Source organism: Peromyscus californicus, unplaced genomic scaffold (genome assembly GCF_007827085.1).
Source record: "Peromyscus californicus insignis strain IS unplaced genomic scaffold, ASM782708v3 Scaffold_15__1_contigs__length_86483966, whole genome shotgun sequence".
NCBI classification, from domain to species: Eukaryota; Metazoa; Chordata; class Mammalia; order Rodentia; family Cricetidae; genus Peromyscus; species Peromyscus californicus.
In genome coordinates, this window is record NW_026294447.1 from 71,189,926 (window position 1) to 71,214,903 (window position 24,978).

Here is a 24,978-nt window from a genome sequence, read left to right on the forward strand (position 1 = left end):
AGTCGGGCATAACATCCAAGAGCAGTTAAACATTAGATAATTCAGTGTTCAGGACTAGTTACCTCCTCTGAGGTCAAGCGAGAGTGGAGACAGGAAAGGCCTGGGAAGACATTACACCTTGCAGGGTCTGTGTGCCATGCGGGCACACCGGGTGGTGGTGGCGCCCGCCTTTAACTTCAGAAGGCAGAGACAGGTGGGTCTCTGGGTTCGGAGAGCCCGCTCAACGAAGGAGAGGCTGCCTGGGCTGAGGAGTCTGAAAGCAAGTAGGTATCCACCAGGTGGCAAAGGGAACCAGGATAGTGTAGAGACGGGACAGTTCAGCAAGGCCTGGAGCTGCGACACATCCGCTTGGGAGCGAATTGCAAGTGGCAGAGACCGATGAGAACTGCTGGGAGTGGGCAGCCAGGTCATGGGCTGGCTGAATGTGCCGGCAAAGAGGTCTGGACCGGTCCTGAGACTGGGGGGTGCTGGGGGTGGGGGATTAAAAGTAGATGGGGGGCAACCAGGTCATGGGCTGGCTGAACATGCCGGCAGAGAGGTCTGGACCGTTCCTGAGACTGGGGGGTGGGGGTGGGGCTAAAACTAGATGGGGGGCTGCCTAGGGGTGTGGGTGGATGAGGGTTTCTTTTCCAAAGTTCACTTCAACAGAAGCACCGAGGAGCTATTACAGTCCTTGAGAGAGGGAGAAAGCTGGTGAAGGAGGTCAGGGCTGTGGCTTGATGGGCCCACTGAATGTTCCATGCAAGGAAGAAGTCAAAAGGTGAGCTCAGATTTCTGCTCAAGACACAGAAGGGAAAACAGATTTTAGGGGAAATTTGAGTCAGCTGTGCTGAGGTGGAGGAACCTGTGGAGTATCTGAGAGAGATGTCCAGGGGGCAAATTGGTCTGGGGAAGGAAACCCCTCAAATACAGCCTGTGGGGTTTGGCCTTTCCAGCCCAGTAACCCACCTGATTTTCACCAGGCTATCCCAAGACACAGCATCTAAGTAAATATGATGACTGTGATTCTGGACAAACTTGATCATCTCTCTGGCCTCCTTGGTCTGTTAGACATTCTGGAGCAGATTTTTGGGGGATCACCAGTACACAGAGAGCAGTAGGAGCTCACAGAGAAAATGACGTCATGAAAGGAGGAAGGGGGGAAATCACTGGTTAAGGGGTGTGGCTGAAGAGACTTGACAGAGACTGAGAAGGCAGTGGGGTGAGGAAGGAAGGAAACAGAAAAATGGGATGTCGTGCTTGGTGGTGGCACACACCTTTAATCCCAGCACTTGGGAGGCAGAGGCAGGCAGATCTCCAAAGGGAGAGAAAACGGGGCATTGGATGAGAATGAGGACTGTGAGTTTGTGCATGGCATGATGGTACCTTGTACTTTGTGAGAGTTCTCCATTAGTGTTTCTTAAATTAGGTTAAAGCCGACCTGCCATTGATCAGTGAGAAGTTTCAAAAGAGAGCATTGGAAGACATGTTGGTTAAGGAATTAGGTTGTTGAGGCTTTGCCATTGTGGGGAGGCGGGGGGGGGGCAATCTTATGTGATGTGGCTTCCCCGTGAACAAGGCGGAGCATCAGCCGCCCCGAATTGAAGTGGTGTGTGTAAGATGTACAACCTGAGTTTCCTCAGTCCAGCTCCACTTTTCTCTGATGAGGAAGTAGAGGAGGGTCCAAGGCAGCAGGGATGCTTTTTCTTTCTGTTATTAATACTTTTTTTTCCCCAAGGCTCATTGGTTTTGCCTGCATGTATCTCTAGGTATCAGATCGCCTGGAACAGGGGTACAGGCAGTTGTGAGCGGCACATGGATGCTGGGAATCGAACCTGGGTCTTCTGGAAGAGCAGCCAGTGCTCTTAACCACTGAGCCATCTCTCCAGCCCTGAAACTAATACTTTTAATGCAGGGTGTCTGTTCAGATTGAGAGCCAGAGTTATATCCGGCCTTTCTAGCACTTGCCGAATTGGTTATTCTCAGGTGGCTGTGACCCTTTGGGATAGTGATCGGTGTTTTAATTAGATTCTTCACAGAGGGGAAGACAGAGGCAGCTCTTCTCCCGGTTCCCATTCCTTCTCCTCCCCTCCTCAAGGCTGGGAATCAAACCAAGGGCTTTGATGTGTGCCAAGCATCCTATCACAGGGCTACCACCCCAACTGAAACAGAGGCTTGAGTGAAGTGGTGTTTCATGGGCCACGGTTGTCTGTTGTAGATGGGAGATACCAGGGTAAACCCAGTTCTTAGGTCTACAAGTAGAAGGAGACTCCGGCAGAACTGAAGAGAGATTTCCTGGAAGGTTATCTGGTGTCTCATTGGATGTCCTGGAAGAAGGTTCGGAAATCAACCAGAGTTTGTGGGAAGTTGGATAGCCAGAATCAGAGCCAAGGTGATGAAGACCGTGGCCCATAGTTACTGCTGAGAACAGGCCCGGGTGGTACCACCCCCTTCAGAATGAGTTCTGAACTTTCCCTGCCTTTTGGTACTACTCCCTCTCTACGCCTTCCTTGGGCTGTACCCCTTTAATACGGTTCCTCATGTTGTGATGACTGCCCCCAACCATAAAATTATTTCGTTGCTACTTCATAACTATAATTTTGCTACTGTTATGAATCGGAATGTAAATATCTGATATGTAGGATGTCAATATGTGACCCCCCCCGCGCCCCCCCCCCCCCAAAGGAGGTTTCAACCCACAGGTTGGGAACTGCTACTCTAGGCAAAGCCCAGGCTGGGCATTCAGTCAGCTCAGCTTACCTTATCTTTCTGCGTGCTTGTTGCTGGTCCCTAGGAGCCAAGCTTGAGAGCTTGTGGCTTCTCCAGTGATGGATGGAACTCTGCCTCCCCTTGGGTCTCAATACCAGGTGTCTGAAACTGAGGGAGGGGTGCACAGGCTGAATAGACAGGTGTCCCATCCCGTCCCCATCCCCCCCCCCCCCCCCCCCCCCCCCCCCCCGCAAGAATCCATTCTAGCACTTAGATGAGGTTGTTTGGACATGCTGGATGTGGGAGAAAGAGACAGGATATCCCTCTTGGGCTTTTAAAACATCCACTTCTTGACCATAATCTTTTTGGACATCTTTCCAAATCTTTAACCTTCGGCTGAGCTTTAGAATTCTTGTATGCTCTGGAGAGCCAAGCGTCTCCTTAGCAATTGGGTTTCTTTTCTGGAATTGGAGCCGTGCCAGGGGAAAAGGATGAGCATCCCAGCACGTGAGGAGGCCGGCACGTCTGACTCCATTTGGGAAGCTTCAGCGCTGCCCCGTGAGAACAGACATCAAGGCATGGCACTCTCTAGGTAATAGTTACGACTTGAATTTTGTTCCTCTGCCAAGGCTGCGGGAGACTCACAGAATCGTGAGGCGTTTGGGAGGGTGCCATCTTGCTTTTCAGATCTGAGGTTTGTGTTTGGCCTCTGGTTTGGTTTGTGTAACAGTTGAGGCCTCTGGTGCCCCAGCAGTGAGCACACCTCCAGTTCTGAAGATGTCAGTCTAGGTTAAGTTGATCTACCCAGTGTTTTTCCTGAGATCGGAGCTAGGGCGCTGTCTGTCTGGGGCTGTCAGCATTGCTGGTCACATCCTTGATCGATTTTCCAAAAGTAATTGTGAGCTCCAGCCCCCTTCTTGTCCTCACACTGTCTTTCTGAAACAAGGGCTCCCTGACTGAAAAAATGTGGTCATTTGGTTCCAATAACCGTAGACAAATGAACTAATTTCTGTAAAAAAAAAAAAAAAAAAACGAAAAGAAAAATGCGATGTTGGACTTACCAGTGCTTAGCTGTGGTGACTGTCAGTAGTGTTCTAGGACTTTTCCCCTGATGCTGGAGCTTAGTGACTAACGTGGGGTCAGGATTGCCAGGTTGGTGGGGGAAAAGTTGCATTCCTGGTCATGTTGATTTTGAGCCCATTTACGCTGAACTGGCCCACGTATATCCAAATGAAATAAATCGTGTGAAGAGCAGCTTTAAAGCGGAAATGAAGTCTCGAGGGACCTGAGTTATTCTATTAAAATACAGTTTTGGTCATGTCACCCTTCTTAACAGCCTTCAGAGCTACCCACATCCTGCAGGAGAAACCCCACCTTCCTCCAACAGCACCGAAGCCTTAAGGCCCAGTCCACCTTCCCCTGAACCCTGATGCCTTAACGTGGTCTCTTCCGTTGGAGTTCTCACTGCTCCTGGATCTACCATCCCTCCTCTCTGCCTGTGCTCACTGTTGTTCCCTCTCTGTGGAGTGTCCTCCCTGCCCATTTCCCTCTTGGCAGACGTCCACAGAACCATCTAGACATCACCTGCTTCCATGTGGCCCTTTTGAGCCACCACCTTTTGAGTTGCTGGCCTCAGTTTTCTTTCCAGCTGTGAGATGTTGGAGTCAGATGCAGGTGTGCCTGGAGTCTCACTGGTCCAGAATTGTGCCGAGCACACAGTAGGTGTTACACAGGGAAGACACTAAGGGCAGCCTGGGGGGCCGTGGGTGCAGTGGGATGGGACCTGGCAGTCAGGTGGTTAGGTGTGCGTGCGGAGCTGGTCGTCTGCAGGACAGCCCCCTCGCTGACCCCAGTCTTCCTTAGGCCCTGCTGCTACAGATGACCCCTTGATGTTCTGCTATTTCTGTGAGACTTCCAAGACCCTGGTGAGGGCAGAAGGGGAGTTAGGGCCTAGGAATCCCAGCAGCTAGGCTTGCCCACTCTGAGAAGAACTCACATGAAACATCCTGACTGGTGTCTGTGGCGAGGAACTGGTTGAGGGTCGCAGACTTGCCTTCCCACCCATCCTGACTGCCCTCAGAGGGCCCTCAGCTCTCCTGCACGGCGTTCTGCTGGCTCCTCACAGCGGGAATGAGGGTGAACGAGTCCAGCCCACACTGAAGGAAGAGAAACAGGGCTCTTTCGGACGAAGGCCCTGCTCAGTCTAGTCGCTCTTCCTGTTAGCGGGTGGGGAGAAACTTATCTTCCTGACAGTGACTTCAGGGTGTAGCTTGAGCCCCAAAGCAGAAACTCGGGGCCTTTGTGCGTCTGTAAAATGATTTGGAACACATGAGGTCCTTCCCATTTGGAGATGCTGCAAGCCTGGAAACGCTGCCTGCCAGGTGGTTGCCATGGTGCCTTGGGGTGGGAACCAGAGGTCTCATGGAGGCAGTCCTTCACCAGAGAGACACCTTGGGTCTGTCTGTGTGCCTCTTGGAGAGCAGTGTGGGAAACATCGTTCTCAGTGTGACTGCTGAACTGGACTGTCTCTCTCAAAGCTGAGGCAACCGTGGGCAGAACCTGAGTGCCTGGCCTGTTTGTTCAGCGCTGAGTGCACGGCTTTTGTTGTTCCTAGATAGATTTCCAAAGCCTGGAAGTACGTACTGTTTCCTCTGCCTTTTAGGAGCCCATCTTTGCTCTGGGCAGATCAGATTGGGGGCAGCGTAGATGGCAGATGTATGAGTCTGATGTTTCAGAGAGGTTCCAGCTTGTTTTAGGATGGCCAGTGTGTGGACACTGCCTTAGTCTTTATCTCTGTGGACCCACTCCTCTCTGTTTCTACCCAGCCCTCTATTGTCCAGCCTTCTGAATGTCTCTTTATCGTTCTGTGTCAGTTATATATCAATATGTATTATCAACCAATCAGTCATGCCACCTCCAACGTCACAGGGCATTCAGTCATAGGCTATTACTCCAGATGCCCAACCCACAGAAGAACTGGAAAACATGCGCTTTAAAAACTGTTTACTTATTTATTACGTGCATTGATATTTTGCCTGCATGTATGTGTGTATGAGGATGTCAGATCCCCTGGAACTGGAGTTACAGACAGTTGTGAGCTGCCATGTAGGTGCTGGTGGGAATTGAACCTGGGTCTCTGGAAGAGCAGCCAGTGTTCTTAACCGCTGAGCCATCTCTCCAACCCGAAAACATGCATTTTAAGAGTAGATTCAGGGGGTGGAGAGATGGCTCGGCGGGGTAAGAGCATTTGCTGAACAAGCATGATAACCTGAGTTTGGATTCTGACACTCCCATAAAAAGCTGGGCCTGGCCATGTATGTGTACCTATAACCCCAGACCTGGGCATGGGGTGGAGGCAGGAGGATTACTGGGACACACTGGCTGTGTGCACACGCATACACAAACAACCCCCCCATACACATACACTCACACCCTCAGGGGTAGAGAGAGATGGATATGTACAAAGCTCTGAGTTCAATCCTAGCATTGGTAGGCGGAGGTGGGCTGAAGAGGGTGTACCCTGATTGCTGGAATTGAGAGGTATTGTCAAGAGACCTTTGGAAAATAAGACAATCCTAACTCACAGGGAACAATATATATATATATATATATATATATATATATATATATATATATATATATATATATATATATATATATATATATATATATATATATTTAAATGCCAAGCTTGAAGCTGTAAGAAAATGCTAATTGTCTTTCACCTATTAGTGCCACTCTTGGGAATTAATTCTAAGGAAATGGTTCTAAAAAGGAATAGAAAGCTCTAAGTATGAAAATATTTGAGGCAGTGTTGTTTAAAATAGCAAGAAAACTGTTCATGGCTTCGGGGTTCCACGTGGCTACGTAATTTGTGATACCTGGACTCTGGGTGGGGGTCTTGTGTTGCATTTATATGAAGATGGTGCTAATTCATGGGAGAATGTTGATGAATTTTGATGAAAATAAGTGAGACATCAAACTGCCTATGGATATACTAGGCATAAAATCTTGAGTGCTTGGCCATAGCCTGAGGTGACATAATGCAAACACCAGGTCTAGGTGAAAGAGGTTATGCTTGCAGTATCTGTATATTTGATGTATAGCATTGACACTTTTAAAAAGATTAGGCTGCAACATCAAAGACTTTGGAAATGGGTGGGAAAGTCAGGGAGGGACACCAAGCCTCCCATCTGTCACCACCAGAAAGGCCCAACTGCTCTGGCTTATCAGCCACGGTCGCCGCATGCTGGGGCTGGGGAATCCAGATTGGCCTGACCTCACAGGCTGGCTAGCCTTGTACCAGTCAGGGTTCATGGCACGAGGACTCGGCCTCCTGCCACTGGGCCACGCAACCCCGGGTGGCTCAGAGACCCAGAAGGTTGCTCACGTCTGAGTTTCCAGGGATCCAGGCAGCAGGATGAGCATGTCGCCCTTGCGGCTCCGTGCCACCCACTCACTTGCAAGCCCGAGCCACAGGTGTCCAGAGCCAGCTCAGTCTTCTGCACCTCCCTAATTGGCAGCAGGAGGGTGTGCTCTGCGAGCTGACCTCCACAGCCCAGCGTCAGCCAGGTGGGGCCCTAGTGAGGTAGTGTCTTGGGTGTGTCCACTGTTGTCCGTATTTTAGTATGAGACTTGGAGCTGTTTTTCAGTGCTGGCCATCGGAAGCCTCCACCTTTGTCCAATCCACCTCTGGCTTGTCAAAGAGAGCGTCCGAGTCCCCATGCTGTCACCGGCTTGCTTGCAGCTTGAGGCTGTACTGCCGCTGAGACCCACCCTTCTGATCACCTCGTCAAATCAGGGCCCTTCTGAGTGTGTGGTGCCCGGCCGATGGCCCAGCCTCTCTCATTTTAGCCCCTTCTGTGTAGCCTTCTCTTCAGAGTGGGGAACTTTCTTGACACGGGGTTCTGGTTGGAGACCCTTTTCTTTGTCATTTCCTTGTGACCAGCCCAGGATTGTGACCCCCGGCAGGAAATGGAGACTCACTGGCCGGGTTTGAAGTCGTAGAGTGGGTGGGGCTACAGAGCTCTGGGTGTATCTTGAGTGGGCAGGTTGGAACTTGCGAAAACAAGGGCCACTGTAACAGAACTTGGAGATGGGCTTGGATATGTCCAGACCTATCTAGGACCCCGTTATCTTAAGCCTATGTCTGGCTAAAACCAAATTCCAGAACTGCCACGGATCTGGGAGTTGTTTGGTCTGTGTTCGGATTGAAATAGGGGCCTCGTGGTTGGAGGTTTGCCAGGGTCAAAGAGGAATTGGAATAAGTGTGGGTTCAGGGCTTGCCTGGATGCTCGGGAGGGGTAGTCAGGAGAGTTTCATGTCTTCCGGGACAAGCAATGCTCCTGAGTGTACTTAGGGTCAGGGTTCAGTCTCTCACATCTCCCTTGCATATGGCATCCATTCCTAGGTGCTCTGATTCCATCCTCGCCCTATCCCGACAGTGAGCTCAGTTCTGATCACTGATGGTGGTTGCATATAATTACTGCAGAATCTAAGTAGCAGGCCACCTTCCTGAGCTCAGGACCAGCCCATCTCAGTTCCCTAATTTAGAGACAATGTGTGTGCCCCCGGGTTGTCAGCTGCTCAGTTTTCTTTTGAAGCTTGAAACACATCTCCATAGAAACGATGCTATAAATGGTTTCTGGGTTCCTAGGCTAGCCCACAAAGAGCTCTGGTATCGCCTTCGAAGCTGCTGAAACGAAGTATTAGTAAAATTGAGAGCGCACATTGTGAGAGTCAGCGCCGAGAACGCTGGAGGTTAAATGGTGTGGGTTTATTTGGGCAACTGCTTTTCTTCCGTGACAGGTGTCTTTCGAAACTGTCCAGATAAAGTTCTGGGGTCCTTCTGCCCACGACCATTACCCCCTCCTGTACCTGTTTTGTTCTTTTCTTGTCTTCATCTAGGTGCCTGGGGCTGGAGCCTATCTGTCCCTCTGGGACCCCCCCACCCCCACCCCATTGTACCTTGAGGAAATTTGATCTGTGGCTCCCCATCCTGGTCAGGATCGTCATAATCCTTGTGATTTAAACTGTCCCCATCAGCCTGACATTTAAAAACATTACACAGCAACAATTTGGACCATTCAGACTTCTCATCGGATTGCATCTGATGTTCCTGTGGGCGTCTGTTTGCAAGTCTGCCTCTACACCTTTCTTTGGGCTAATCTTGTCACTTCATGTGATTTCCCCGGATTGGTCGGGGTGTTGAGCCCATTCACATTTCATCCTGCCGCTGTATCTTACCGTCCCATGATCAAAGTCGATCTCGGTTTCTCGGCTCTATAGAGAGTTGCTGTGAGTGTCTCTTATTCCAACTGTGTTGGGTGGTATTTTGGATTGTTTTCATGGTCTCCCAATCATAATTACCCGATCAGAGTCTTAGATTCTTTTTTTTTTTTTTTTTTTTTTTTTTTGGTTTTTCGAGACTGGGTTTCTCTGTAGCTTTGGAACCTGTCCTGGTACTCACTCTGTAGACCAGGCTGGCCTCGAACTCACAGAGATCCGCCTGTCTCTGCCTCCCGAGTGCTGGGATTAAAGGCGTGTGCCACCACCGCCCGGCGAGTCTTAGATTCTTATAACACGGTGTCAGATCACATTCTAGGTTAAGCAGGTTACCGTGTCACCGCTGTGACTATGGCTGTCTCCCCACGGCAGCTTTCTTGTCTTAAATATTTATTTATTTTCAAGTTGACTCAGCTGTAATGGGGCCTTAATGGTGTTCTGATTTGCATATCCTAAAATCGCTGCTGAGACTACATTTTTCCTCCTGGTGATCTGCTCTCTGTGTTTCCGCATGTGTCAAACCCTGCTCATCTCCTTCAGCTGCAGAAACCTCTGCTTACATGTATCTCCTGCTTTCCTCTTGGGAAATACGAAGTCCTTCCTCCTTCCCTGCCTGGGTGGGGCCCACTCCACAATCTTGTCTGATTCATCCTCACACCTGAGGGGTTGACCACTCTGGTGACTCTGGCCTTCAGCCTTTGACTGGCGGGGTACAAAGGGATAGGCCCTGGGGGAGCCCTGGATAGAGGCTGAAGGGCAGGAGGTTAAAGGGGGCAGGGGTTTGTCTGGGGAGCTTCAGCAGGAGGTTCAGAGGTGACCTGCTTGGAGGGCGGTTGCTCAGAGAGAGCCTGGAGAGAAACCCTAGGCTTTAGACTGGAGAGGGCCCTAGAGTTCATCTGGTCTAAGGGTCGTGCATTTAAAGGCCATCTGGGAACTGGGAGAATAAAATGATAAGCTGCTACAAATGGGATGATAAATGATGGTAGCTCATGACCTAGGAAGGATCAGGAACAGCAGAAAATTAGAATGTGTGGTGTGTAATGTAGTGTGTCTGCCATGCCTCTGGCTGCACCCTCCACTCCTTCTCCAAGGAGAGTCAGAGGCAGCCAGTGCTCCAGCTGATTGGTTTTTGTTTGTTTGAGGGTTTTTTTTTTTTAAGACGGGGTTTCTCTGTGTAGCCCTGGCTGGCCTGGAACTTGCTCTGTAGAGGAGGCTGGCCTTGAACTCACAGAGATCCCCCTGCCTCTGCTTTCCACTGTTTTTTTGTTTGTTTGTTTATGACAAACCAGAAACTCTAATTTCCAGTTTAAATCCCCTGATTTATTTAAAAATTTTTGAGGTTTATTTACTTTTATTTTATGCATGTGGAGATTTGCCTGCATATCTGTCTGTGTACAGCTTGTGCAAAATGCCAAAGGAGGCCAGATAAAGGTGTCAGACACCCTAGAACTGGAGTTACAGATGGTTTTTAGCCTCCATGGGAGTGCTGGGAATTGAACCCAGGTCCTGTGGAAAAGCAGTCAGTTCTCTTAGCTGCCAAGTCATTTCTCTAGTCCCCAAATCTCCTGATGAAAAAAACCCAACAACTTGGCAGTAAAGTCAGTTAAAAATAAAAGATAATATGTGGGTCAGATAAAATATCTCTGTGAGGGAGAATGGCTTTCCAGGCTCCAATCTACATCCCCCCATTTTATTCAGCTTCCTTATTTGGGAAACACAGAATCTGTGTCCAAGGTCGAATTCCATCTGTATGACCTTGGGAGAGCAGCTTCGCCTTCTCCAACCTCAGCTTCCTTTTCTATAAAATGGGATAATGGCTTCCTCCCAGGGTGCTGGTCAGGCATGCCCTAGATAAATATGTTAGGTGGGCTCTGTGTACGATCATCCAGAAAACTGAGGAAGAGTCAACCTTAGATCTTTGTTCAAGTTTCTCAGTCCAGAGTTTCTGCACCACATCCTAGGGACCTGCCTTCTTCAGGATTTCTTGAGGTACCTGGACACAGGAGTCTTTCATTTCCATGGAAAATTGTAGGTTGCTTTATGAGAACCTGAATGCCCAGCAGCTAACAAGCTTAGATATGAGGCCTGGTAACAGAGTGGACTGCATGTTGTAGGTTCTAGGACCCAGAAGACACATGTCAGTAATAACAATATCATATACCACTGAACCTAAGGAACCACTGATTCCAATAAGTACTATTCTTTTATGTCAAGCTAAAAAGAGAAAATGGGACTGGAGATTTGGCTCAGCAAGTAGGAGTGCATACTGTTCTTGGAGAGGGCCTGAGCTGGGTTCCCAACACCCAGATCAGGTGGCTCACACGACCTGTAACTCCAGCTGCAGAGGATCCAGTGCCCTTTTCTGGACTCTCTGGCACCTGTACTCACATGCACATACCAATACCACCCCCTCCACACACACTCTTTAACAATAATAAAATAACATTTTAAAAAGAGAAAATTCTGGCACTTAAATCATACATGCAGGCCTACGGACCCAATATTGAAGGTGTTTTAAGAGAATGGATTGAACCCAGGAGTTTGCAATCAGTCTGGGCAACACAGTAAGATCCTCTCTCACGCATGGAAACCAAAATCCAAAATCCAACCAAACCAAACCACCACAACAAATACATGCTATCCATTGTCACAAGCATACTGATTTCAGAGGGGCTCAAATGGACGGAGTGTACATCAAAGAATCAATGAACTAGAATAGCAATGAAAGCAGCAATTAAATTATGATCTATTTACCGATTACTTGCAGTCTTCCTATATATGGTTTTATTAAAGTTCTTGCCAGAAGTATTCACTAGTACCCACCAAGTGCAGATACTACACAGACGTCAGGGTTACCAAGATCTACGCTGAGCCTTTGAGGAGCTCTGGCCCAGGATGCTCTGACCCAGGAGAGCAGGTCAGCAGACAGAGTAGGACCATGTGTCGATGGTGGAGTAAAGGTAGCCCAAGGACCACTGTGCAGAAGCAGAGACCCGAAAGGGGTTTGCTGAGGAAGTGCCGGCAAGAGGAAGGAAAACAGCCGGGAAGCGAGGTCTGATAGCACAGCTGGAGCCCACAGGCAGCCCTGCAGCACGCACCGACTGCCACCCACGTGCTAGTCAGTCCCGCCAGAGGCTCCTTTGGTGGGACGGTGGGTAAAACCCTTTAGCCAGCATTCAGGTGCCAGCCTGGTGAAATGAGAGAGCTCTAACAGCATGCACATGCATCGGCTTCCCTTGCTTGGAGGAATGCAGGAAGGCTTCTTAGAAGCGCTGCTGGTGCCAGTCCGCCGGGACACCTGGGCACGGGTTACCTGCAGACGAAGGGAGAAGAAGTGGGGTGAGGAGGAAGAAGCATCTGGAGAACCTCAGGTCGTCTGTCTGTGTGAGGACTGGGGCTGGGAAGTTGGACAGTGTTAGGTGGTCCTGAGAACGTGTCTTAACAGCCTGGTTCACGGCCCCAGCTTTATGCAGGAGGTGGTAGGAACTACTAAGGAATAGGCACTCTGCTGGCTTGTGGAACACACAGCATGTATGGCCAGAGCAAAGAGATCAGCTAAGGAGGCGAGGAAAATGACAGGCACCGCAAATCAAAGACCCAGTGTGGGCCAGACATTTAAAACTCACTCTCTCATCCACACTTTGCAGATGAGCAAACAGAGTGTTTAAGTAGCCTGCTCAAGGTCATCAGGCTAGTGTGAGCCAGGATTTGGACTCAGGTCTTAACCTGTGTTTTTTTTTGTTTGTTTGTTTGTTTTTCGAGACAGGGTTTCTCTGTGTAGCTTTGCGCCTTTCCTGGAACTCACTTGGTAGCCCAGGCTGGCCTCAAACTCAGAGATTCTCCTGCCTTTGCCTGCCGAGTGCTGCGCCACCACCGCCTGGCTTAACCTGTGTTTTTAACCTGGATTATTCCCGTGACTGTGAATTTTGGATTCCAGTCCATGACTTATCAATATTTGTTTTTATTTTAAAGCATGCTCCATTGCACACATTGGATCTCTGGGGATCCCCTTTCTTCCTGGCTCACTGCAGTGATGAGGAGAAGCTGAGTTCTAGCCAACAGCCAATCAGGGAGTCTGTCCAGGGCTGGTTCTGCAGTGGGCCTGGAACTGTGCTGAAATGAGGTATCCGGGAAGCTGGCAGCTCTTATCCCTTGAAGAAAGGGTGTCTCTGTCCCTCGGCTCTGCGGGCCAGCCCTCCCTGGCTGCCACACCTGTTTTGTTCTTCTCCCTGCACCCAGCCAGACGTCTCTCCCAGAGTGACAGCAGCAAGTGGGGACATCTATAGAAGCTCCCTTTCAGGGCTGACAAAGGCACTCAGAACCTGGCGAGGCCTGCAGGGGAGGGGCAGGTGGGAAGTACCCAGGGCTGCAGACAGCTGGGGGCTGATGTGGCAGGCATTCCCCAGAACAGGTGAAGGAACGGGGAGCCAAGGCGGAGGGGTCCCTGGTTCTCAGGGGTAAATGAGATCAAAGTGCAGGGCCTTCTCAGCTTAATTTCATGACTGGGTTGGTTTTAAGCTGTCCACTCCTTCAAGGAAGGACCTGGTAAGGCCTGAGGAGAAGACACAGCCATCAGAGGGGCGTCCCTAATCCACCCGAGCTCTCAGTGTTGTGGAAGGTATAGTGGAAGGGATACAAGAGGCATGCAGTGGGGGCAGCCTTGGGTAAGACACCAGATTGATGCTGGAAATAGTCCCTCTGCTGGAGCCCAGCAGAGGCTCATCCTGCGGCCAGTGGGGCCACTTTGGGTGGGAGTGTGTGTAAGGATATTTCCTGGGATTAGGTTCTTGAAAGGGGGACGGTATTGGGGAGGAATAAACACAGAGAAATAACAGTTATAAGCCCTTAGAACACAGCTGAGCTGTTATAGGCAAAACACAACAACAAAAAACTCCGAAGTCTCTCGAAGACTGTCCCGAGATGGCTCAGTAGATTTATTTTAGACAGGATCCAGACTCAGTCCTGGTTTCCTGTCTTTCCCACAACTTTCTCTCTTTTCTTGTAACTCTAGGCAAGGAGGTCCTAAAGATAGCGTCTTTATGTTGCAAAGGGAACTAACTAGAGACGTAAGGAACCTGGCATTGTGGACTTTCGGTGCCCTCGATAGTGTTTGTGCCCCCAGTGAAGGGGCACTGACACTCCACGGGTGTTTGTGCCCCCAGTGAAGGGGCACTGACACTCCACGGGTGTTTGTGCCCCCAGTGAAGGGGCACTGACACTCCACGTGTGTACTGACTTCCGTGGAGAAGGGAAGAACGGAGAAGAAACAAGTACGCAAACTTGGGGGCCGGGGAGAAGAAACCTTTTTTTTTTTTAAACAGTATTTGTATGTAGCTCAGGCCTGCCCCCGAACTCCTGGTCTTCCTGCCTCTTCCTCCTGAGTCCTGGGGTTACAGGAGTGTGCTCCTTCTCCTCCTCCCCCTCCCTTTCTTCCTGAGCTTCCTCCCCTAGCATCTAAATGCAAGACCTCATGCACTGAGCTACAGCCCCACCCTAAAACCCCCCATTATTCCGTAGTGGACAATGCCAGCAGGAAGATAATGGTGGTAGATAGGTGGGTAATAAGACCCTGGGCTTCTTGGAAGCCCCTCCCCATTCTTTATATTTACTGTGATTTAACTCATGTACCATAAAATTCACCCCTTGGAAGATTTTAAAAAATAATTTATTTGATTTGTATGAACGTTTTTTGCCTGCGTGTGTGTGTGTGTGTGTGTGTGTGTGTGTGTGTGTGTGTGTGCACCAGATGAGTGCCTTGGGCCTGTGGTGTCAGATCCTTTGGGACTGGAATTATGGATGGTTGTGAGCCACCATGTGGATGCTGGGAACTGAACCCAGGTCCTCAGCAAGAGCAACAAGTGTTCTTAATTGCTGAACCACCTCTCCAACCTCACCCTGCCCCCTCCCCTAAAGAGGTTACTGGGCTGGACATAGGTGATGGCCACTCCGGGGAGTGCTGCCTTCCTCTGAGCTGTCATGAGAGTTGACATCATCCCAGGAAACCTCTGTTAAGGCTACACTCCACCCTGAGATGGACTCGGAGCTGGGAATCCAGTTCAGGATGCTTTGCTTCCTGGAGTGTTTCTTAGCAGATACACAGGGACCTGGAGCTCTGTATTCCTCTCTCCCCCGGGGTTTGGGAAGAAGTGGGGTGGTAGAAAAAGAATGGCATTCTCTAGGTAAAGTCTCAGGAACCCCTCCCTGCTCCCTATACCCCCCCCAGTCCCCCAACTCTAAAAAGGTTACCTTCTTGGTTGCCCCGGAGGCTTGTGGGAGGGACTGGAGAGCTTCTCAAAACCAAAACTGGCACTTCACAAGTCAGTGATGCTGCTTTGTCATATCTGCAGGAAGACTGACCTCCACGGCTTTCCCAGAAAGCCTGTAGCTTCCTCAGCACCACCCCATTTGCTTGGTGGGAGGTAGGCTTCTGCCATGTCAAGACAACCCCCCCCCCCTTTCTGAGGTGGCCCAAATGTAGAAGTTTACCTGAGTGAAGAAGCATGCTCAAGGCGAGTGGCTCCCTGAGGGCCACTGACTTCTTGTGCGTCTTGCCTCCTGTCTCTCCTCCCCATGCGACTTCTGGGACAGGCCCAGCAGTTTGTGGGGGGTCGGGGGAGGAAGTCCTCTGAGACCAGGCTGAGCAAATGCTCTTTGCCGTGGCTCCCACTGGTTCCCGGGAGGCCGGGCCCGGCACCATGGTGGACAGACTCTTCTAGGAATGTGCTCCCCAGCTCAGTCATTTGGGAGATGTCCCAAGACTAGTTTTGTATTCTCTTTCAGGGGCTCCCTCTGGGCTGGCCCTGGTTAGCTGCAGGGGCTGAGCCCTCAGGAAGGTCAGCATGGCTGCAGGTTTAATGAAGGACCTGGAAATACTGGACCCCGGAGACCAAGTGGGTTGTGTGGGGGACTGTGGGAGTCCAGCTCCTACCTTTCCCACCTTTTCTAGGGATCTTTGGAGGAGAGAGGGATAGGAAAATATTACATAGAATGGTAGGCCCAGAGGATGAGAGGAAAGACAGAAACACAGGTAGCTTCGGGAGGGTCTGGATCAATACCCAGCAGCCTCAAAGGTTTATTCAAAAGGCTTTTTATAACATGCCAAGGAGAGAGGCAAAAGACTTCCCCCTTGCTAGATCAAAGCACACCCATACAGCCAAGTGTAGACCCTTCCAAACACCTGGTATAAACACGCCCGTGGTCAAATCATCCCCTTATGCAGCAGCCCTGTTGGGTAAAGCAAGCTCAGATTCTCAGACCCCGAGTAATTTGGGCCTCCACGGGGTTGCTCTTGTTTTTCTCACCTAGATGAACTGCCACAGGGACAAAGAGGCCTACAAATGGAAAAACCCAAAATGGCTTTTAGATCCAGCCTCTGCCAGGAGCATCGAGAGTCTCGCTTTTACCTGGGGGGGACCTTGTACCTGAGTACCCCCAGTCCCTCAATGGTTCAGTGACCTACTCTTTGGGAGCCGAGGAAGAGAGGGGATAGATTATTGGGTTACCCTGTGACCTTATGCAAAGGCATGCAAGCTCTCTGATCCAGTGTTCCCATCTGGTGAATGAAGAGTGTTAAAATATCCTCACACAGCTGTTCAGATCGCTGCACAGGGAAGTGTTTGGAGACTTGTCATAGTGGATGCTAAACTGGGGAGTCTGGACTTTTCCTTGTAGAAAGGGGTTTCCCAGGCTCCTCCATTCAATTTCCACAATCACAGAATCACGGATCTTAAACCAGAAGAGATTTTTAAGAGGTCGTCTGGTCTAGTCCCCTGGCATACTTACTGTATGTATTTGTAGCTAGAATTCTTTGACCTGTCTGTCAGGACAGAGGACAAGTAAGCCCTTGTCCTCTGGGGAAGGAGTGCCTTCCAGGTGCAGGTGCACAAAGGTAGCCGTGAAGCCAGCGAAGAGGTGGAAGAGGATGGATGGGAAGCCATGCCACTTAGGTCTTGCAAGTGTCTGTGAAGAAGAAGGTTCTCTGTTGGATGTCTGTGTCCTCCACTCTTTAGGTAAGGTGAAGGCCCCAGGCCCTGCAATCTCAGCGTGAGAATTCTACTGCCCTTCCACTTCTGAGACAGGAAGGGATGTACCTGACACCCGTCCCAGGGGAAAGTGTCTCTCAGAACACAGTGTGTTCCTCCGTGGTGTTTCCTTTGGAGGAAAAACCTTCTGACTCATCTTAAGAAGCAGCAACATCCAAACAGCAAAAATACACCCGACTTTCCCTCAGCTCTGGAAGACCTCTTGAGTTTCCCATCATCCACTAAACGGGAAAAATGGCATCACGTGCTGGAACCAGAAAATTATGTCAGGGACGTTTAAGGAAGGCAAGGGGCAGTAGGACAGGGATGTGGCCTGGAGTAAACGCTGCCCACCTTAGGTCTGAGCTGTGAGAATTCAACCCAGGAGCTTTTCATCGCCTAAGTAAGGGTCACATGAGTCCTTTATAGGGACAGGGCTGGTTTCTCTATAACCTTCACATCAGGGGCAGGCTGGTGGCTTAGAAATCGAAACTCAGCAAGGCTGTTAATAAAGTGCCTCGGAGAGGATTGTGCATGCTTTACCATCTCCAAAGCCACAGTTTTCTTTGTGGAGGAAAGCGACTTGTGCCCTCTCCACCATCACACACACACACACACACACACACACACACACACACACACACACACACACACACACACACACACACTTTCCTGGCAGCAGGCTGCATGGGTTTCCAAACATTTCGTCACTGTCTCCTCCTGACCTTGGTGTGCAAGGAACAAGCCGCGTGGCCCTGTTGGTTACCGAAGAGCCATGGGGGCTCTGTGTGTGTGTGTGTGTGTGTGTGTGTGTGCGCGCGCGCGCTCAGGCCTAGGCTTGGGGTGGAGGGTGGCCGCAGCCTTGCAAGTGGAGGTGAGGTCTGCTGGAAATCCCCAGCCCCGGCAGCCGCCGGAGGTTTAAAGACGCCTCCCCGGCCTTATTTGGTCGCAGGAAGTGGGCGGCGCGGAGCCCGCGGGCGGAGAGGCCGCCCAGAGACAGTTGTGCTGATGAAGTGGTAGAGCTGGTTCCTGCTCGCCGCCGTGCCGCGCGCCGGCCAGCCACTGGGCGCTCGGCGCTCTCAGCCCTCGAGTTGTGCAATCCTTTGTAGCACGCCAGCGAGTCCTCCTCCTTCGCTCTTGCCTCTCGCCCTCTCTCTCTCTCTCTCCTTTTTTTTTTTTTTTCATGCTGTGAGCTCAACCGATGAGTCAGAGTCGTGCAATCCTGACACTGCATCGCAGGACTGGGGGTGACACGCAGGGAGGGAGAGCGCTCTCGAGGCGGACTGGAAGGGCGCGGGGCGCGCCGAGGCTGCCGGGTCGCGAGCAGCGGGTGACAGCACGCACGTCCCGCCCGGGGCCCTGCCAGCAAACTTCCCAGCTCCGGGAGGAGCGGGCTTTGGCGAGAGCCCTGCGAACGCCGCGGGCAGGCGACGGCGCCTGTTTGTTTTTCAAATCCGGGAGTGCGTGCAAGCGGCTGGGCTCCTCGGAGGCGACCCGCGGCGGCGGCCCGCGGCGGAAGGAAGGGAGACTGCTGAGGCCGGAGGCCCGGCGGGAGCTGGGTAAGTGGTGTGCTGCTCCGGGGACGGCCGAGGCCTGCGGGCGGCGCGGCCAGCCAGGGGACCCCCGGGGCGACCGTGCAGGAGGAGGTGGCTGCAGCTCGGCACGCGCGGGGGCCTCCGGCAGCCCAACTTCGGCGGCCTGCGGGGCGGCGGGAGCGGCTGCGGGGGGGCCGCCCGGAGCCCGCCTCCTCCCGGCCCGCAGCCCGCGCCCCGCAGCGGCGTGTGCAGCGAGCGCAGCCCCGCCGTGTTTGTGCAGCTACGCAGCTCGCCCGCGGCCCGCCCACCCCAGGCGCGGCCCCGGCTGGAAAGCCCTCCCGAGCCTTCTCTCTCCACGCCCGCTCCCGGCGGCTGGGGGATCGCGGCTTGCTGCTCCTGCGCGCGCGACAGAGAAACGTGGTGACCGCAGGGACCCGCTGGCGTGCCGGGCCGGGGAGGCGGCGACGAGAGGCTCGCGAGCTGCGAGAACTTGGAGCGGGCGCCCCCTGATCGTTGCAGCGTGCTGGGCGCCGGGTCGGCGCGGGGGACTTTGCGGGGACAGATCTGCGGGAGGGTGGTCGTGCTGTGGGGGCAGGGAGCCGGGGCCGGTGCTGGAGAGGCCTAGGCTGGAGCTCTGAGCGCGCGCGGGCCCCCCCACCCACCCACCCCGGACGACGAGGAGCGTGGAGCAGCCTCACCCCGCGCGCCCGGCGCTGCTTGGTGCACCTCAGACCTGTCATCTGTCTCGCCCGCCCCCGCACGCCCGCGTCCCCGGCCGGGTGCTGTGTTCCATGGGGCTTGTCGTGAGCTTTGGAGCCCGGGTTCGTCTGGGCCCTGCATATGGCGGGCTCGTTGGAGTTAATCATTCCCCGCCTCACACACGCTCACAATGAGGGGGCATGTGGACCTCTGCTGCGCCCCCCCACCCCAACCCCACCCAGGCCTTAAAGTAAAGACTTTGGGAAGCTGAGGAACTTGGAGTACCTGGGGCTTTCAAGTCTCAGACCCAAAGCCGACCTGGAGGAGGCGTCTGCCACCCAAATGGGAGGCCACTGAGTGTTCCAAAGCCATCTTTGGCCCGAGCTGCTGGAAAGATGAAAGGGGAAGTTTCTTGCCTCGTTTTAAACTTTGCTGGCTACAACTTCGGCGGCTACTTCCTGCTTCCACCATCCCACTTCGGACCTGTTTGCCCAGGGGAGGCAGGATAGGGGAGCAGTGGCCGGTCTTTGAGGCCACCGTGGCACGTGAGTGTAGGGGATCCTGGTGGCCCCTGTGGCTGGGGAGGGGGAAAGCGGCTTCACCCGGCACTGGGAGCTTGGTCTGGAGGCCTGGGTTATCCTGACCCTGAAGTTTTAGGACTAAGATGGTTTGGTGAAGATGGAATTGTATCTCTGACCTCTGCCTCCAGCCTGGATGCCTCGGCTGAGGGGGTGAAACCGTCCGTCAGTCCGAGCCCAGAGCCACCCGGGGAAAGTAGGGTATATGCACCTTTAGCATCAGAGAAATGCTCTCTCTCGGCATGGTCAGATGACTCCAGAACCAAAAGGGACGGGCATTTCGGTTGAGAACTTATGGGGCCTCTTTCCTGCTGCTCTGCAGGGTGTAAACATTCAATTACGGTGATAAACTATCTCATTGCACAGCCCTGGCCCAGTCTCCATTCTAATTGGATTGGCCTCTGGCTGGTTCCTCTGGTCTGTAGCTCCCAGGGGTCAAGGGGTGAAAGAGCCTGGAGAATGTCCCCAGGTTTGCAGCTTGCTCTAGGAAAGGCCTATCCGCTGCCTCTGTGGCAGCTCCGAGCACCAGGTAGAACCCCTACTCGTACTCAGTTCAAGAAAGAGTTCCTTGGAATGCCCGGAAGGATGCAAGTTTTAACTTTTAAACATGAGATTTTAAAAATAGCCCTAGTTTTAAAATCCTGGGCTTTTCATAAATGGAAAAGGGGGAGGCAGCATGAGGTGTGGATTCCATTGAGGGCTTTGCCCATGGCTGCAGAACCTGGGGGAAGGCTCTTTGAAACCAAGGCCTCTGGGAAAAAGACAGGAGTAGGCAGAAGATGGAGAGTCACCTGGCTAGTTTCCTGTGAGCCCAGACCACAAATCTTTAGCCTTGATAGCATGTCACGCAAAAGAAAAGTGTGCTGATGTCGGGTGAGGACATGAGTTTATGGGAGACGGCTGCTTATCTACCCCCTTAGTCCCGGTTCCCATGTCACTGTTGAAGGCCTTCTGAACACCCAACTGCTGCTTTATTTCATGGAGTTGCTGTGAGGACTCTGAGTCAATGCATGCAAAACATGGATAGTTTCTGCTTTCCTGTAAGCTTAGGGCTGTTTCCACAATGCCTTGGCATCCTGTGAGAGTTTAGTACACGTTAGATAAGTGAGTGAGAGCTCTCTACCTCCACCAAAAGAAGTACTTGCCAAGGTTAATGGCACACCCCTTTATTTAGTCCCAGATACTTGGGAGGTGGGTGTGGGACAGTGGTGTGGGAGGATTCTTTGAGCTCATGCATTAAAGGCCATCCTGGGTGGGCTACATGGTCTCTGCCTCAAAAAGAAAAAAACAGATTTGCTGTGTGGAGGGCTGGTGAGTCCTTCCTCTCCTGTGGGGACCACCTCACTGCATTGTTAATTTCAAGAGGATCAGCCCACGGTGAATGATACTGGTGTTGGTTAGTACAGCTTGTTCCTCTGCATCTCGCCTCTGGGAACTTGTGTCTCTGTCATCCTGACCCCACGGGGACCTCAGAGTGAGAGTTGTAGAGCTTCCTGTCTGGAGATCTGCTAAACTGGCCATTTTGTTTGGCTAGGACAGGCTGGCACCCTTCGTGTGTGTGTGTGTGTGTGTGTGTGTGTGTGTGTGCGCGCGCGCGCGCACACATGTGTGTACCTGTACTGTTGCAGGGCCAGCTGGTGGTAGTGGGAAGGCTCTACTTTCTCCTGACTCATTGGAGACTGCAGGAAATGCAGCCAGTGGAGGCTTTTTGTCGGGGAAATTGCTCCTGCACGTCCTAACTCCGTGCGGCTGGAGGAAATTGCACCGGGGCTAGGAATGCTGAAATCCCCAGTTCTTAGTAAGGGGGCCTGCGTTTGCATTTGAAGCAGCGTTCGGGACACTGAGACTGAGCTCATTTTATGAATCAGAAGCATTACAGCATAACTTCTGTGTTGGAGGCTGCTCTTTGGAATCCAGATCGCCCTCCTCCCACCCCTACGGCTTACACACTTAACGTGAGCTCTCACAGTCACACTCTTGGGATCTGTAACAGTCGTGGTGGTGGTGGGGGATCAATCCAAATTCCAGAGCCATCCGGCCAAACTCATCCACACCCACCTCTGCCTCCACACTGGAACGCCATTCCTGGATGGTGTGTAGACAGTCACCTGGCAGTGACTGAAAGAAGTCTGGCGGGTGCATGGGAATGACCCCTGAGCACCCAGGTTCATACTCCAGCTTTCTCCACTTGCCCTGTGGCCTTGTGCATCGCTTAATTTCCTGAGCCTCAGTTTTCTCCTCTGTAAAAGGGGGAGGAAAATAGTGCTTTGTACGGTGGCTGTAAAGGTGAGACAAGACTATGCATGCAAATTGATGGGCTGGTAGTAAGAAGGTTTGCAATAGGTGTTACCTATCCATCACTAGGTGCAGGTCCAGCTCCTGTTTGCTTTTCTTCGCCCCTACTGGGGAAGAGGAAGTGAAGGGTATCCTGCTTGTGGTAGGAAATCCGTGTCGGGATGCCGCTGTCGCTTGCTCAGATGAAGCTTATTTTCTAATTCCTTAGGGCTTGGGTTACAACTGGTTCACTTCAGGCTACTCAAGTCCATGCTGTTAGAAGAGACAGGAGGGTTAAGGGCTCAGTTTCCCGGAGGTCACATTGTGCTCTGAGGAACCTGCCCTCCCAGGCTGAACAGCTCACCTGGGTGGGCACGTGGGCTTTGCAGCCTAGGACAGAGTCACTTGGTTTTTTCCCTCACCTGTACTCTGACAGTGTGACCTGGTTGGAGGTTTGGGTGGAGCAGGAGTGGGAGTTGTCCCATGCAAGACCACTTTGGCCCTCTACCCAACGGAAGTAAGAGCAAGGATGAGAAGCATTGAAAGAGTGTATGGGAAGGAAGCCGCCACATGGAGAGATAACCAGGGCGACTGACCCATCACTTCCCCGGCGGGCGGCTGTGGCTCTTCCTCCTCTCCCTCACACTGTGGCCAGCCCAGGAGGCTGCACCCTGGTCCCTTTGCCTTTCTCTCAACCACAGGGAGCTTGTGGTGGAGGGAGGGTGCTTTTTCCAGGCATTGCTTCTTCCTCCAAGTTCCAGGGAGGGGGAGGGGAGCGGCCTGGGTGAGATCTCTTCACCCAAGCTGGAAGGGAGGGAGGTTCTGCAGGCGTGCAGCCAGCCGGGGATTCCCTGGGGCCATTCAGATGGTTAAGGAAGATGGGCTCCGGAGAAGAAGGAATGCTGTAAGGGGATTTGGGATTCAGCGTTTCCCAAGTTAGGTAGACAGACGCCCCAGTCCAGCCCACTGTGGCCAGAACTTGCCAGTTGGGAAGGGAAGGCCACTGGAGTGCAGACAGGGGCCTGTGCAGGGCAGGTGGGCCCTGCTTCAAACTCTCCCCAGCAAACTCTCCCTCTCTGCCTGAGGCAGATCCTGGGGCAAACACCTGTGTCCTCACCTGACCTCACTGGGTCTGAGGCCTCAGTTGGCCTTAGTTCATAATCCTGGGCTCTGCGGTTGTGGGGAGTTATCCCTGAGCTGGAAAACACCGGGGGGGGGGGGGGGACGGGGGGGGGAGAAGGGGGGCTTCTAGCTAAACTCCTTCTTTACCACACGGGGAGGCCAAGAGGCCATGCGTTGCTTGGGGTTGCCAGTTCCCATCTCACCTTGGGAGGGTGGGTGGGAAGAGGGGATGTGCTTACATGGGGGGGGCGTCGTCCTCAGGGTCACTGTCCTCCCAGTTTGGAAGTTGGACTGCAGTGCAGGAAGAATGCCGAGACGATACCATCTCAGCTCCTGGGTGTGGCTCAGCCTTCCACTGGCTCCATAGTTACGTGTGTGTGTGTGTGTGTGTGTGTGTGTGTGTGTGTGTGTGTGTGTTACGGATCTAAGTGAAAGCAGAAGTACTCATGCTACACACGCGCGCGCACACACACAGTGACAGCTAGAAGGAGAAGGGAGTGAAGGCCCCTGTGCACGGTGGCTGCTGCTGCTGCCTCCTGTCCCCACTGCAGGCCTGCACGCTTGAGAGTAAACAACCCGGCCACATTGCTAACAGCAGCCTTTCTGCGCCGGCTCTGGACAGAAGTGCCCAAAATAACCAGGCGGGCACTTCCACTTGTGGGACACTGTCTGCCATGGCTTCTGGGCAGACTGGCTTCCTTTCTACAGCAGCCTTAACATCTGCCGTCTCTGTTCTTCCTTCCTGTGGCCGCCCTGCCCCTGGCCCTCTCAGGCCATGGCACCTTCCCTTTTATTGGTCTTCTTAAACTGAGTGCAGGAGGGTGGCCGTTCACCCTCGTGGGCCTGAAAGCCCCGCTGCTGCCCGTGTTCTCCGGGAAGTACTTTGGTCCTGCTGTGTCCCTGCAGTCTCTGCTGGCACAGCTGAGTCAGGAGGAGGAGGAGGCCTGTGCTGTGTGTGTATGCTCTGGAATGCTTGCCAGCCCCTCTCCCGAGTCTGTGGACCAGATGTCTTACACATCTGCAGGGTTCAACCCTGTTGCAGGCACTCCTGGTCTCCTTGTTCGGCCCGGCCTGCCCGCCCAGCCTGCCCGGGGCCGCTGTCACCCAGCTGGGAAGGTCAAAGAGACAGGCCATTCATTTCTCTCAGGCCCAGCAGCAGGGGGAAGGCAACAGCATTTATCGGGTACTCCCTTTGTCAGGCAGGCAGTTCGTCTCTGGGTTACCTCACCTAACCCCACAGGAGCTTTAATACGGCTGCTGTACCCACTTACTGATAAGGAAGCTGAGGCTCACAAAGGCTAGTGATTCGAGAGCCCGCACACTGCACCCTCTTCAGCCTTCTTACCACACAGCTCCACTCTTCCTGTGACTGTTTAATGTACAGGGAACAGTGCTTCGCCCACAGAGTGCAGTGATGGTAAGGATTAGGGCACCATTGGACTGATTGGTAGGGGAGACATTTGGGGCTGAGAAGGGTAGGAAAGATCCCTCTGTGTCTCCCTCTCCCCATTACACTTCCTAGGGTAGCCAGAAGCCCAGTTTTGAGCTTGGGTCTAGGGCTTGCTGGGCCGTTCACGCATGCTTGAAAGGGGGCTATGAGGCTGAATTTAGGCCTTCCAGATGTCTTCTCTCTCAAATGTACCCCAGCCTCTACGGTCCTAAGAGAAGCTCTGGAGACCACAGACCTAGGGGTTAGGTGGGATCTTGGGTCTTGCCGACGGCTGGGTCTGACCCTGGGGCCTATCATTCCTGTTGGCTTGGCCCGGGTCCCGGAGT

At 52.6% G+C, this 24,978-nt stretch overlaps 1 protein-coding gene and 1 long non-coding RNA gene across 4 annotated transcripts in view; one reads left to right on the plus strand and one right to left on the minus strand.

Annotated features, from left to right (window-relative positions):
• The window catches only part of Mideas (mitotic deacetylase associated SANT domain protein), a 69,865-nt gene that overhangs the window by 9,106 nt on the left and 35,781 nt on the right, over positions 1 to 24,978 (plus strand). The window contains exon 1 of one of the 3 annotated variants that reach the window (XM_052739326.1): positions 18,231 to 18,553. The exons of 1 other annotated variant lie outside the window; for it this stretch is intronic. The gene's annotated coding sequence lies outside the window, so the exon portion shown is untranslated. Of the gene's footprint in view, positions 1 to 18,230; positions 18,554 to 19,541; positions 19,774 to 24,978 lie in introns of those variants that run through there. One more of the 3 variants, XM_052739328.1, reaches the window with a different exon arrangement.
• Positions 16,006 to 16,861, minus strand: LOC128111109 (uncharacterized). The gene is made up of 2 exons (XR_008218481.1): positions 16,756 to 16,861; positions 16,006 to 16,304 (listed from the first exon to the last, which is right to left on the minus strand). It is a non-coding gene; the product is annotated as an uncharacterized LOC128111109 (long non-coding RNA).